Source organism: Triticum aestivum, chromosome 7A, assembly GCF_018294505.1.
Source record: "Triticum aestivum cultivar Chinese Spring chromosome 7A, IWGSC CS RefSeq v2.1, whole genome shotgun sequence".
In the NCBI taxonomy this organism is placed as follows: Eukaryota; Viridiplantae; Streptophyta; class Magnoliopsida; order Poales; family Poaceae; genus Triticum; species Triticum aestivum.
The window spans coordinates 440806976-440821699 of NC_057812.1; positions in this window are offsets into that span (position 1 = coordinate 440806976).

A 14724-nucleotide genomic window follows, 5' to 3' on the forward strand; every position below is an offset into this window, starting at 1 on the left:
CAACTCGCAGAACGAGGAGAAGCTTGCAGGACAAGGTGAAGCTCGCTTACGCCTTTTGACTAATGCAACCTACCCTCGGTGGACATGCATCAGTCCATTCGGTGTCAGATTGTCAGAGGAATACACTGTAGTACCCAACATGCAGAGTACCATCATTGTTCGACTTCACGAAGGGGCGAAGAGCCAAGCGCAGTAGTACGCGTACTTGGTTTTGCACCTTCATACTACTCCACCCTCCGTCACAGTTTACAGGGCGCGCTTCATTGTGATGCATTTCTCTCAATGCATTTCCACCACCAGAGAGACTTTAGACGCGTTTGGTTTAATGCTCAATTAATTAGGGCGTGGTAACCGCAATCAAGTCCACAATTTTCTCTCCATGTACTGTACTACTATGGAGTGCATGCATGTGTGTACCCGGGGTGGAAGCACTGCATGCATGTGTGTACGCATTATTCCCTCTAGTAATAGACGTCGTGCTATAACTACCAATGCTATTTTTTAGGCCGATCGCTAGTCGCCTTGGTCCCACCGATTTTTTCTTTTTTCTGAAGCGCGATGTATAAACAGTGATGGATGGAGTAGTATGAGCGGATTCAAAGAAGAGCGTATTGATGGTTGCTTCTTCAGAGCAACTTACAGTGGGAAAGGTGAGGCTTATGATTTGACTGCTCATTACTCACTATTAATGCGGCGCAACGACCAGGCTGAGTCTCCCATGCGGTTGTGCACTACCCCCTCGGTTCTTAAATATACTCTAGAGTATTTGTCTTTCTAGAGATTTCAACGAGTGACTACTCAAATATTTGTCTTTTTAGAGATTTCAAATGGACTGACACATACGGATGTATATAGACATATTTTAGAGTGTAGATTCACTCATTTTGCTCTGTATGTAGTCACTTGTTGAAATCTCTGCTAAGACGAATAGAATATTTAGGAATGGAGGGAGTACACATACGAAAAAAAATGAGTGAATCTACACTCTAAAATATGCCTGTTTGAAATTTGTAAAAAGGCAAATATTTAGGAACGAAGGAGTATAATTTTGTGCATGGCACATGGACTCGGATGATGAAGAGGCTTCTGGCAATGCTGTCAAGCTTCCATCATTTGTTTACATAATTGACGTACTATACAAATAATTTTCCAGCGACATGAAATTGTACAATGGTGTGAGCTTTCAGCTTTTGTTTCGCGTGTCTTGCCATCGATGCTCTTTCGGAAACAATAAAAAACTAACTTCCTTGCTAATGCATGTCAATTATTAGCAGATCAGAGCTAATAATTACATCACAACTGAAGACAAAGTTGTGCGAAGGTGTTAAATTAAAATTGATCCATGCTTTCATTGGCAGCAACGTCCCCCCAGCTCTGTCTAAATCAACAAGGAATGTTGGGAAAAAAAGTAGCTGTCTGGAGCATGCAACATTCCGATCATTTTGTGCAATTCCACTAAAATAGAGTTGAGCGTCCCTGTTCCAAAGATATCAACTGTGATTACGATAATAGAGGACTGCTGATGAAACAATAAACACACAAATAGAAGCCGTCACCTTTGCAGTCTCTCTTAAGACTAACTAGTTGGAGAAGATTAGGCTCGGAGTTGGATGAGGAGGATAGAGAAAAACCAATCTCCCTTTGTGCAGTCGCACTAAAATGTAGAGACGTTGCCCGTGTGACATTTTAGTACAACTGCACAAAACACTCTTAAGAAAAAAGTGATTTGTGCAGTTCACCAATAGGTCGCAATAGCAACGACGTGAAATGGATAGCCATGTTTGCAAAAAAGAGGTAGAAAGGAAACAATTACTGGCCAATAACAGTTGATGACACATGCGACGACAAAAAAGAAGCATATTCTTGTCCTAAGGGAATATAACAACACAGTTGTGTTTGTCTAAAACGGTGTGAGGACGAGAATGCAATATGGAAAGTATGCCAGACGAGCTACATTTTGGGCAAAGAACTATGGAAGATCCACATGCAGCGACATGGGAAAACGGGCAGTGGAGCAAGGCCGGAGGGGATACCTGGAGGTCGTCGGGATGTAACTAGGTGAGCGGTAGCGGGCGGAATCTGCGAGCAGGTGGCGTAGGCCCTGCCGCGCCGGAGCTTGGTCAGAGAGAACGACGTGTACCGCAGATCGGGACGTGCTGCCTCGGCGCCGTCGAACGGAGAAACGATGCACTTCCTCCCTTTTCCCCAGGGAACAGGATGCGGCCGGATCAGTGACCAACGGTGAGAGAGAGAGAGAGAGGCCACCGCACTCCCTTTCCCCTGGCGGACAAGATGTGGCCGGATCAGTGACCAACGGTGAGAGAGAGAGGCCACCGCACTCCCTTTCCCCCGGCGGACGGGATGCGGCCGGATCAGTGACCAACAGTGAGAGAGAGAGAGAGAGAGAGGCCACCAGAGCCTTGTGTGAGATACTCTGAAGAGCGGAGTACCTTTTCCTCCATAAAAATCATTTTATATTCTGTGTACGTGCCATTGAGCGCTATAACTTCATTTAAAAATAACTCGGCAACGCGTCAAGTCGAACTTTGTTTCGTGCACGCGTGGTACACGACCTCCCTAGGTAAACAACCGCTACAGGCGTTCAAATTAGCACTTGGGGTGCCATTTCATAAAGAAATGAGTTCCACCGTGTACCCGCGCGGGTGTGCTGGGCACGAAGCGTGAGTACGTGCACGGTGCACCTATTCTCTTCTTGTATATGCGCACCACCTGCGTGGGGTTGTGTGAGAGAGATACAAACCTAGAGAGATATAGTATGTGGGTTCTTGAGAGTTTTTTTTGTGGAGGGGGGGTCAATCAAAAAATTTAACATATGCAATGTGTGTGAAATAGAGTCCTGGATATAACATATATATAGAGGGAGCAATCCACGAGAAGAGAGTGGAGGTATCATCGGCTTGAGGTGTCCATAGAATCGAAGAGAGGGATGATGTGTGTGTGTGTGTGTGCGCGCGATCAATAAAGAGTGATGTCGGTGTCAAAACCGGTGGATCTCGGGTAGGGGGTCCCGAACTGTGCATCTAGGCCGAATGGTAACAGGAGGTAAGGGACACGAAGTTTTACCCAGGTTCGGGCCCTCTCGATGGAGGTAAAACCCTACATCCTGCTTGATTAATATTGATGATATGGGTAGTACAAGAGTAGATCTACCATGAGATCGGAGAGGCTAAACCCTAGAAGCTAGCCTATGGTATGATTGTTGTGTTTTTTATCTTGACCTACGGACTAAAACCCTCCGGTTTATATAGACACCGGAGAGGGTTAGGGTTACACAAAGTCGGTTATAATAGTAGGAGATCTACATATCCGTATCGCCAAGCTTGCCTTCCACGCCAAGGAAAGTCCCTTCTGGACACGGGACGAAGTCTTCAATCTTGTATCTTTATAGTCCAGGAGTCCGGCTGAAGGTATAGTCCGGCCATCCGGACACCCCCTAATCCAGGACTCCCTCAGTAGCCCCCGAACCAGGCTTCAATGACGATGAGTCCGGCGCGCAGATTGTCTTCGGCATTGCAAGGCGGGTTCTCCTCCAAATTCCGTGTACCTGTTGAATAAAGTCCGGTTTCTTGTAGATGTTGCGCTCCTTGGCTTCTACGCCCAATAATGGCCGCTTCCCACGTGTCAAACGAATATGAAAAGTCTGAGTGTTTTTACATTCACACCCCTAGCCGCGTAAATGAGCTGACCTATTTAAGGGGACGAGGATTTAGATCCAAACCGCATCTTCCCCCCTTCGCGAGTGTTCATCAGAGCGCATCCGACAAAGGTCCATTCCACCATGGCTAGCCGTCGCAACTCCTCCTCTCGCCCTTCCAGCCCTCAGCCTGGATATTGGGAGAGATGCTCCATCCCGCGTGAGCTAGTGACGCTCCAAACCAAGGGATTTCTCCCCCCGGCCTATATGGTCCCGGTTCCAGACGGCCTTGCCATCTATAATGGCAGAGAGCAAGCGGAGAATGCCCCTAATCTCTCCAAAGGAGAGCGGGTGTGCCTCGTCCCTTATTTAATAAGGGGGCTCGGATTTCCAATCCATCCATTTCTCTGGGGGCTCCTGGAGTTCTATGGCCTCCAGCTACACAATCTCACGCCTGCCTCCGTATTGCATATCGCAGGCTTCGTAGCCCTCTGCGAGCTGTTTTTGGGTATCGAGGCTCATTTCGGGCTATGGAAAAGGTTATTCTGCCTTGTGCCCCGCTCTAAGGAGGGGTCAATGTATCAAGTGGGCGGAGCCGAAGTGTGGTGACTCGCCGGGACCGGATATCTATCCAAAACCCCAAAGAAGGTGTCCGAAGACTGACCTTCAGAATGGTTTTATATAGAGGATGTCCCGCTGCCGGATCCTGTTCGGATTGGCCTCCCTGAGTTCGACAGTGCTCCCTTAAAGAAGCGCCTAAGCTGGCGTCCACGGAGCCCTCAGAGGGAAAGTGACAGGGACATCATTTACATGATGGGCCGAATAATATTGTTAGCCCATTCCGGACTAACCATGATCGGGGTTATGGCCGAATGCATCATGTGGGGGGTGCATCCGCTTCAGTACAGAAGCTACCCCATGTGGGACTTCAATGGGGAGGACGACGCCACCCGCTACGGCCGTAAGGGGCCGGATTCAGTTGCCGCTCTACTAAAGATCTTGTCCACTTTGTATAAGGGAGAAGAGGAGGAATTTCTCCGCGTCAACCCACAGGGTGGATTCTCTATGCACAATCCCCCAAGCTGGGTAAGCGGTCACATTTACTTGCCCATCCGTTTTGTATTCCCATTGTTAAATATTCAGTCTGACGACTTCAACGCAGGAACTGCGCCGGGCTGTTAAGGAAATAAGCAGCCCTCCTCCACAACCTGAGGACCCAGGACGGTCCCTCGACCCGGCCTCACAAGAGGATCTGGACATATCTGTGGAGCTGATTGATGGAGTGTTCCATCAATTGAGCAAGGACATAGCCTTGGTGGCCATTACGGCCGATTATCCAGGGCTAATCCCGGCCTCCCAGGTAACTGAGACCGAAATCCCAGTACCCCGAATAGGTGTCCGCCCTCTCGTGTTTTCAGTTTCCTGATTACAACCGAACTTTGCAGGGGAGGTTTTTGAGGCGGAAGGCCGAACCTACGGCGACAAGCCAACAAGGGGCTGCAGGGCCCCGTGAGCAGAAAAGAAGTGCAGTCCGGACTGAGGCGTCAATGCAAAGGTATGGCGCGCCCCCTTATCCCAGGTGTTATACCTTTGACGCACATTGACACTCGTGCTCTCTTCAGGACAAAGAGACCTCGTCGGACTATATCCGGAGAGGCTGCCAATCGCGCCTCCACCAGCCAGGCTCCAAAGCCTGGTCCGGAGGCGGAGGCGAACGCAAGGCGCGCGCCAGATGCTCCTCCGACGGAGGATGTGGATGGGTTGTCTGCCACCAACTCTGAGGTGGAGAGTGCCATGAACCACAGGCGTCGCCGGACAATTCTTCGTGACGCTTGTTTCTCCCAAGGGGCGTTAGATGCCTTCAACTCGGGAGATGCATACCTCCGTGCCGCTCAAAATGGTCTAGCCAGAGCCACGGAGCAATATGCAAAAGACATACGGGTAAGAAAATTTTGGTAATTATATATATATATATATATATACCAGTAGCCCTCGAGACTTAAAACAGTTAGAATAACTGATTTAAGGATCATTTGTTATGCAGGTTCTTACAAAAAAGAATTCCCTACTGTCCAAGGAGCTGGAAGAGTGCAAAGCCCAACTTGAGGCCGCACTAGCCGCAGCAGGGGAGCCCAAGGAGACCCCCTCTGGTAATATACACTTCGAAAGATAAGTATTTTGCGAAGCACGGCATGGGTGCGAATCTGACAAATGAAATTGCAGATGGCGCCGGATTGAATCCGGAAAGGCAACACCTCCTACGCCAGCTAAAGGCTGGTGAGAAGGTGCTGACCAAGGTGAGGCGGGAGAAGAACGATCTCCAAGATGCCAACACCAAGCTAGGCGTCGAGCTGAAAGACGTTCGTGCCCAGCTGTCAGACTCCGTGAAGGAGAATCAGCGGCTTCGGCGTGACATATTTAGTAAGTGCTTGAATGAACCTTTGAAAGAAAGTTCGGCGGGGAAGTCGACTAACAGAGAAATGTCTATAGGTGTGCTAACAGGTCGTCCTGCAGAGGAGATGCCCGGTTCTACGGGTGACCTTCTTCCCGAGCTCTCGCAACTGCTCGATCGAGTTCGGCAGGCGATGCAAGGCGTCGCCCAGGCCCTGTGGCCATCCGTCTCCATGCCCGAAGGTCTTGGAGAGCTTGCGGAGAAGCTAAAGGGAGCACGGCGGCGCTTCCGATTATGGAAGATATCGGCCTGCCGTCAAGGCGCTAGGGAGGCCTGGGCCATGATGAAGACGCGGTACACAAAGGCTGACCCCAACCACATGGCCGAGGTCGGTCCTGTAGGGCCCGATGGGAAGGAGATCCCTGTAAGCTTAGTATACGACCAAGTAGAGTTGGCCGCAAAGTATTCCCAGCAGGACTGTAAATTAGACAGCCTGTTAGATGGTATTGAAGAGGAATACAATCAGTCAAAATGACTATGTAATTTAATTGACATTTATAATGCCTTCTAGCTGGATTGTAGATCATTTGTCATGGCCGACCTTTTCGCTTCAGCCTCGGGACCTGACGGTCCGGAGTGTGTCCGAATTCCCATGCGGTTATATAGGAACCGGGGAATGCATGGAGACCAGGCGTAGGGGTCATTAGTGCGTGAACAGACAAGTGCCCGACTAGTTATGTTATATTACATGGTTAGTAAGAAACATCTTCCAGGGAGAATAGTTCCGTTAGGGGTTCCTTTCCCTGGGAGGCATGCCCTAAGGTGCATGTCCATGCTGCGAAAAGAAACGCAGGAAAAACATCTGGGGGCGTATAGATAAAAATAAAAAAGATCATCTTTAGTTCACCGACCGAATATTCCCTTAAGAACGCTAGCTTTCGGCTTCACCCAGTCTGAGGTACACGTCCGGCTGACCCGGCAGTAGCAATCACAGAGGTGCTCCCTTTACCACCTAGCTGAACAATCGGGAACGTAGGGGTAAGCACAGGAGCCAGACAACCCAGCTTGGCCAAAACTTAAGTCATATTGATGCATATAATGGTGAATAAAAGGTACATGCGGAAGTGTGACACATGTGTTGGGCATGGAGCCCATATAAATAAGCTTCTGTTTAAAGAAGCCCCCCAGGTTTAATGAGCGCGGATAGCGCATCACTTTATGAGCCTTTAAAGGCTATAAGAGAGAGAGAGAAGAAGAGGAATGTAAGACAGAAAATACATAAAAATGGACAGAGGAAGGAGACGAACATAGAGTTCGGCGCTAGGCATAGAATCTTCGGAGACGGGTTGCGTTCCATGGTTTTGGCTCGAGTCGGTTATCCGATGCATCCCGTAGGCGGTACGCTCCACCAGTCAGGACTTGGTCAATTATGAAGGGACCTTCCCACTTGGGCTTGAGTTTGTCCTTTTTCTTGTCCGGTAGTTGTAGAACTAATTCGCCAACGTTGTAATTTTTGGCTCGTACTTCTCTGCTTTGGTATCTTCGAGCCTGCTGTTGATAGAATGCAGAACGGGCTTTTGCCACGTCATGCTCCTCCTCCAATGCGTCCAAGCTGTCCTGCCGATCGAGCTCGGCTTCTCTTTCTTCGTACATGCACACTCGAGGTGAGTCATGAATTATGTCGCAAGGCAAAACTGCCTCTGCGCCATACACCATAAAGAATGGTGTGTATCCGGTGGTACGATTCGGTGTGGTCCGCTGCCCCCAGAGTACGGAGTCGAGCTCCTCTACCCAGTGCATGTTAGATTCCTTGAGGGACCGCACTAATCTGGGTTTGATGCCGCTCATGATAAGACCATTTGCACGTTCGACCTGGCCGTTAGTTTGTGGGTGATAGACGGAGGCATAATCGAGCTTGATGCCCATGTTTTTGCACCAGAGTTTTACCTCGTCGGCCGTAAAGTTCGTGTCGTTATCCGTGATGATGTTGTGGGGGACGCCGTAACGGTGTACAACCCCGGATATAAAGTCTATCACCGGTCCGGATTCGGCCGTCTTAACAGGCTTGGCTTCTATCCATTTGGTGAACTTATCCACCATGACCAGTAAGTATTTTTGCTTGTGGGTTCCGCCTTTAAGGGGTCCAACCATATCAAGCCCCCAGACCACGAAGGGCCAAGTGATGGGGATAGTTTGGAGGGCGGTGGGTGGCATATGGCTTTGGTTTGCAAAGAGCTGGCAACCGGTGCATCATTGGACTAAGTCTTGGGCGTCTGCCCGGGCCGCCGGCCAATAAAAGCATGTACGGAAGGCCTTGCTTACAAGGGACCGAGCTGCCGCGTGATGACCGCCGAGTCCGGCATGAATTTTAGCCAGGAGGTTCCGCCCTTCCTCTTCGGAGATGCACCATTGAAGGACTCCGGTAGTGCTTTTCTTATAAAGCTCTCCCTCGTGGACTTTGTAAGCTTTGGATCGCCGCACTATGCAGCGTGCCTCATTTTGGTCCTCGGGGAGTTCCTGCCTAGTAAGGTAGGCGAGGAATGGTTCCGTCCAGGGGGCGATAACGGCCATTATTACATGGGCTGAAGGTGTTATTTCATTGGCAGAGCCTCCGATTGTGCCGGAATGTTTGTTGTCGGGCTGTGCGATTGGGTCCGGGCTATTATTGTTTGGCACCCCTTCCCATACTACGGATGGCTTGAACAGCCTTTCCAAAAAGATGTTGGGGGGGACTATATCGCGTTTTGCACCGATGCGTGCCAGGACATCTGCCGCCTGATTATTTTCCCGGGCTACATGGTGGAATTCAACCCCTTCGAACCGAGCTGACATTTTTAGGACGGCGTTGCGGTAAGCTGCCATTTTTGGATCCTTGGCATCGAAGTCTCCATTTATTTGGGATATTGCGAGGTTCGAGTCCCCGTGCACCTCTAGGCGTTGAATGCCCATGGATACTGCCATCCGGAGACCATGTAAAAGGGCCTCATATTCGGCTGCATTGTTGGAGTCCGTGTACATAATCTAGAGTACATAATGAACTGTATCTCCTGTGGGGGACGTCACAACGACGCCAGCCCCCAGTCCGGCCAACATCTTGGAGCCGTCGAAATGCATGATCCAATTTGAATATGTGTCGTTCTCTTTAGGGAGTTCGGCCTCCGTCCATTCTGCGACGAAGTCGGCCAAGACTTGTGACTTGATGGCTCGCCGTGGCTTATAAGTTATGTCGAATGGGAGGAGCTCAATGGCCCATTTTGCAATCCGGCCCGTTGCATCACGGTTGTTTATAATATCGTTAACTGGTACTTCTGAGGCTACTGTTATTGAACACTCTTGAAAGTAGTGTCGTAGCTTCCGGGATGCCATGAATACCGCGTACGGAATCTTTTGATAATGCGGGTACCGTGATTTGCAGGGAGTGAGGACAGTGGACACATAATAGACCGGCTTTTGAAGGGGGAATTTGTGTCCGTCCACTTCTCGTTCGACGACGAGCACTGCGCTTACAACCTGATGTGTTGCTGCAATGTATAATAACATTGGTTCGCCAATGTTTGGCGCGGCCAGGACTGGGTTTGTTGCCAGTATGGCTTTTATTTTGTCGAGTCCGGCCGTGGCTGCATCCGTCCATTCGAAGTGTTCGGTGCGCCGAAGGAGGCGGTAAAGGCGTAGGGCCTTTTCTCCCAAGCGGGAGATAAAGCGGCTTAGAGCCGCCACGCATCTGGTTAACTTTTGTATTTGTTTGAGGTCCTTTGGAATATCCAGTTGCGACAGAGCTCGGATCTTGGCTGGATTTGCTTCAATTCCTCTACCGGATACAATGAAGCCCAAGAGCTTTCCGGCTGGAATGCCGAAAACGCATTTTTCCTGGTTGAGCTTGATGTCGTATGTTCGGAGGTTATCAAATGTGAGCCTCAAGTCGTCTACTAGAGATTCGACATGTCTTGTTTTGACGACCACATCATCTACATATGCCTCCATTGTTTTGCCGATCTGGCTTGCCAGACATGTCTGAATCATGCGCTGATATGTTGCGCCGGTGTTTTTGAGCCCGAAGGGCATCGTGTTGAAGCAAAATGGCCGTATGGTGTGATAAATGCCATTGCGGCTTGGTCTGGTTCTGCCATCTTGATTTCATGGTAGCCGGAATATGCGTCGAGGAAACACAACGAATCGAATCCTGTGGTAGCGTCAATAATTTGATCGATGTGGGGGAGGGGGAAGGGATCCTTTGGGCAAGCCTTGTTAAGGTCTTTAAAATCAACACACAGGCGCCAGGATTTGTCCTTCTTTGGTACCATCACCAGGTTTGCTAGCCAGTCCGGATGTTTTATATCTCTGATGAATCCGGCCTCCAATAGCTTTGCTAGCTCCTCTCCCATGGCCTGTCTCTTAGGTTCGGAAAAACGCCGAAGAGCCTATTTGACAGGTTTGAATCCTGTTTGGATATTTAAGCTGTGCTCGGCCAGCCTGCGTGTGATTCCTGGCATGTCTGAAGGGTGCCAGGCGAAAATGTCCCAGTTCTCTCGTAGGAACTCTCGTAGTGCAGCGTCTACATCAGGGTTTAACTGTGCCCCGATGGAAGCTATTTTATTGGGGTCCGTTGGATGGACTTGCAATTTGACTATTTCGTTCGCCGATTTAAAGGAGGTGGACTTGGATCTTTTGTCGAGTACCACATCGTCCCTATTCACCGTAGAGCGCAGCACAGTCAGTTCCTCAGCCGCTAGGGCTTCAAATAGTGCATCGAGGGCCAGTGCGGCTGTCTTGTTTTCGGCGCGGAGTGCTATGTCCGGATCACTAGCGAGAGTGATGATCCTGTTAGGCTCGGGCATCTTGAGCTTCATGTACCCGTAATGGGGTATTGCTTGGAAGATTGTAAACGCTTCCCGCCCTAGCAGAGCGTGATAACCGCTGCTGAACGAAGCCACATGGAACGTGATCTCTTCGGACCTGTAATTATCCGGCATGCCGAACACCACATCTAGTGTGATTTTTCCTGTACAGTGCGCTTCCCGACTAGGGATTATTCCTCTAAAGGTTGTGGTGCTTCGCTCAATGCGGTTCCAGTCTATTTCCATTTTTTGAAGGGTTTCCTCATAAATGAGGTTCAATCCGCTGCCGCCGTCCATGAGTACCTTGGTAAGACGAAAGCCATCCACTATTGGACTGAGGACCAATGCAGCTGGTGCTCGGGTTGTTCGGAATTTAGGTTCATCACTTGCGTTAAAGGTAATAGCCGTGTCACTCCATGGGTTTATTGTTGCTACTTGGTAGAATTCGGCAAGGCTGCAGAGTGTCCTTTTTCGCATATTATTTGATGCGAAAGTCTCGAAGGCTGTTAATACCATATTGGTGTCTCTGGGGTGGCTTTCTGTGGCCTCCGGAATTAGGAGATTTTCGCCAACTTTGGCCACCTACCGGAGTATCCAACATGCTCTAAGGCTGTGAGTTGGTGTGGCCTCCTCTGTACTGTGAATTTTACACGGTCCATTAAGCCATCCTTCCAGTACGGTTCCATGCCCTGTAGAGGGTTTTTGCTTTTTAGTGCTTGACCCGGGTGTCTGGTAATGATGCACCCTTTTATTTTGGACTGGGTTTGTATTCAGGGCCGGATTGTCCCAAAATTTTATTTCGGTTTTCCAGGCGCTTTCCATCGCACAGTACTTTCGTACAATGGACGCCAAGTCAGCGAAGCGTGTAATATCACGGCGACTTATGGTGTTGAGTATTCCCTTGTCCGTGCAATTATTGCAGAAGATTGAGATTGCGTCTTCCTCGCGGCAGTCCCTTAGCATGTTCTTAACCAGGAGGAATCTGGCCTAGTAATGATGTACTGTTTCATCGGGCTCTTGCCTGATTTTGGATAGATCGCTTATGTTGGGGTGGGTGGGTGGAATTAAATCCGAAGCCTCACCCCATCTGAGGCTCAGAGGCCGAGGAATTTCCGAACTCGAAAATTTGGATTCCTGGATGTTGTCCAATGAATCCAGCCCGTCGCCTGACTCTAAGTTTAGGTCTTGAGTGATATCCTCCCCTGCGCGGGTATCTGGCTTGGAGGGATCGGGAATCCTGATGTAGCGAGTCCTTAAGATAGATGAAGGGTCGCCGCACTGTCCCTCTACTACGGCAACGTGATGGGTGACTTGGGGAGAGTTAATCTCTCTCAGATCGGGTTTAGGCCCAATCTGGTCATAATCCGTAGCGACTCCCAGGGCAGCGAAGCGATCCAAGAGCTCGTTTATGGAGGAGATCCCCATTGGATCTAACTTCTCGGCGAGTTCTGAGCTGACATGAAGATTGTTTTCAATGGCTCGAGAGGTCATCATCGGTGCAGAAGCGGAACAGGCGGTCATAAGAAAACCACCTAGCCGGAGGGTTTGGCCGACAGCCAAAGCTCCCTTAGCAACGGTGCCGTCCTTAAAGATGGGGCGAGGCATCCTTCCTGATGGCGACAACACAGAGGAACTCTCAATGAAAGCACCAATGTCGGTGTCAAAACCGGCGGATCTCGGGTAGGGGGTCCCGAACTGTGCGTCTAGGCCGGATGGTAACAGGAGGTAAGGGACACGAAGTTTTACCCAGGTTCGGGCCCTCTCGATGGAGGTAAAACCCTACGTCCTGCTTGATTAATATTGATGATATGGGTACTACAAGAGTAGATCTACCACGAGATTGGAGAGGCTAAACCCTACAAGCTAGCCTATGGTATGATTATTGTGTTTTTTATCTTGTCCTACGGACTAAAACCCTCCGGTTTATATAGACACCGGAGAGGGTTAGGGTTACACAAAGTCGGTTATAATAGTAGGAGATCTACATATCTGTATCGCCAAGCTTGCCTTCCACGCCAAGGAAAGTCCCTTCTGGACACGGGACGAAGTCTTCAATCTTGTATCTTTATAGTCCAGGAGTCCGGCTGAAGGTATAGTCCGGCCATCCGGACACCCCCTAATCCAGGACCCCCTCAAGTGCCATCGAATTTGTGTGTGCCCGCGTCAAAGATATAGAGTGGTTGGCCTACTGGAACGTGAGATGGGACATGTGTAGTTTGTCTCTGTGGCATGGATACCTACCTGCAGCGCTCGACTATTGGTGTGTGGTGGGGGAAGAGGGAGGCCCAATTAACTATAGAGGTACAATGGCTGGTATATGTGTGGAGGAGGAGAGAGGCCTACCTCATGTATTAAGGAGATCGATCTACCTCATGTATTAAGGGAGATCGATCGGCATCCATGCATATGTGCAGGAGATGAATAAGGTTGGGAGAGAGACAGAGCTAGAGTGTTGGAGGGGGTGGTAGTAGAGTTGCTTCTAACAAATGGTGGGATAGGCTTGCTAGACAAACGGAGGGCACGCCCGCAATATCAATAAGAGAGGAGATGGCTGCTTGTTGTCTATGCACGTGCGTGTGAGAGACGGGTCAGGGGGCATGCACGAATGATGAGGGGGGACGATGTGGCTGTGGTAAGCAGACATAACTACATAGGAAGATCTATCGCCCTTTGTAAGAGAAAGGAGAGACATAACTTGTGAGGTACGTCGATCGATGGGGTGGTAGTTGAAGTCGATCTAGGTATATGTTGGGAGATAGATCGGTATACATGCATGTGTGTGTTAGAAGCAAATGAGGCACGAGGAGAAGGATAGAGAGAGGGATGCATGTAGAAGGTGGTACGAGAGGCATACTATATCGAGGGGGAGGAGTGTGCGAGTACGAGAACAATGAAAAGAGTGGTGGGAGTGAGGCATGGACGGTGACAAGAGAAGAGGGGAAGCTTGTGTTTGTGCTAGGCACACCTGGCTAGAGAGGCATATCGATCGATGTGTGCCATAAAGAAGGAGCTGGGGGGTCCTACACACACCGTTGGTGAACGACCTAAAGTGAAAAGACGAATTTGCGCGATGGAGCTAGAGAATGCTGAGGGAGGGTGAGAGGGATGCGGGCGTGTGCATGCACAAGAGAAAGTTAGCGCTAGCTACAAAGATAAGAGGGTTGTGTGGGTGTAAAAGACGAATAGAGATCATATATACTTCATTATAAAAAGCGAATTCGGATATATGAAGAATTTATCATAGTGTTTCAAACCGACGGATGTGTGAATATATATAACGGTGATACACATGGTGTGGTTATGAAAATGGTATACTACATTTAATATATTTTATCTCTACTCTTATAAAAAAACAGAGTTGTTGATGATGGTGTGCCTGCCATCCTGCATTATAGGCCGTCTGATTTATATCTGGCGGATAGCAAGGAGATATCCCATGGTGTATGCTCTTTGTGGATGATGTGGTGCTAGTTGACGATAGTCGGACGGGGGTAAATAGGAAGTTAGAGTTATGGAGACAAACCTTGGAATCGAAAGGGTTTAGGCTTAGTAGAACTAAAACCGAGTATATGATGTGCGGTAGTACTACTAGGTGTGAGGAGGAGGTTAGCCTTGATGGCCAGGTGGTACCTCAGAAGGACACCTTTCGGTATTTGGGGTCATTGCTGCAGGAGGATGGGGGTATTGATGAAGATGTGAACCATCGAATCAAAGCTGGATGGATGAAGTGGCGCCAAGCTTCTGGCATTCTCTGTGACAAGAGAGTGCCACAAAAGCTAAAAGGCAAGTTCTACAGGACGGCGGTTCGACCCGCAATGTTGTATGGCGCTGAGTGTTGGCCG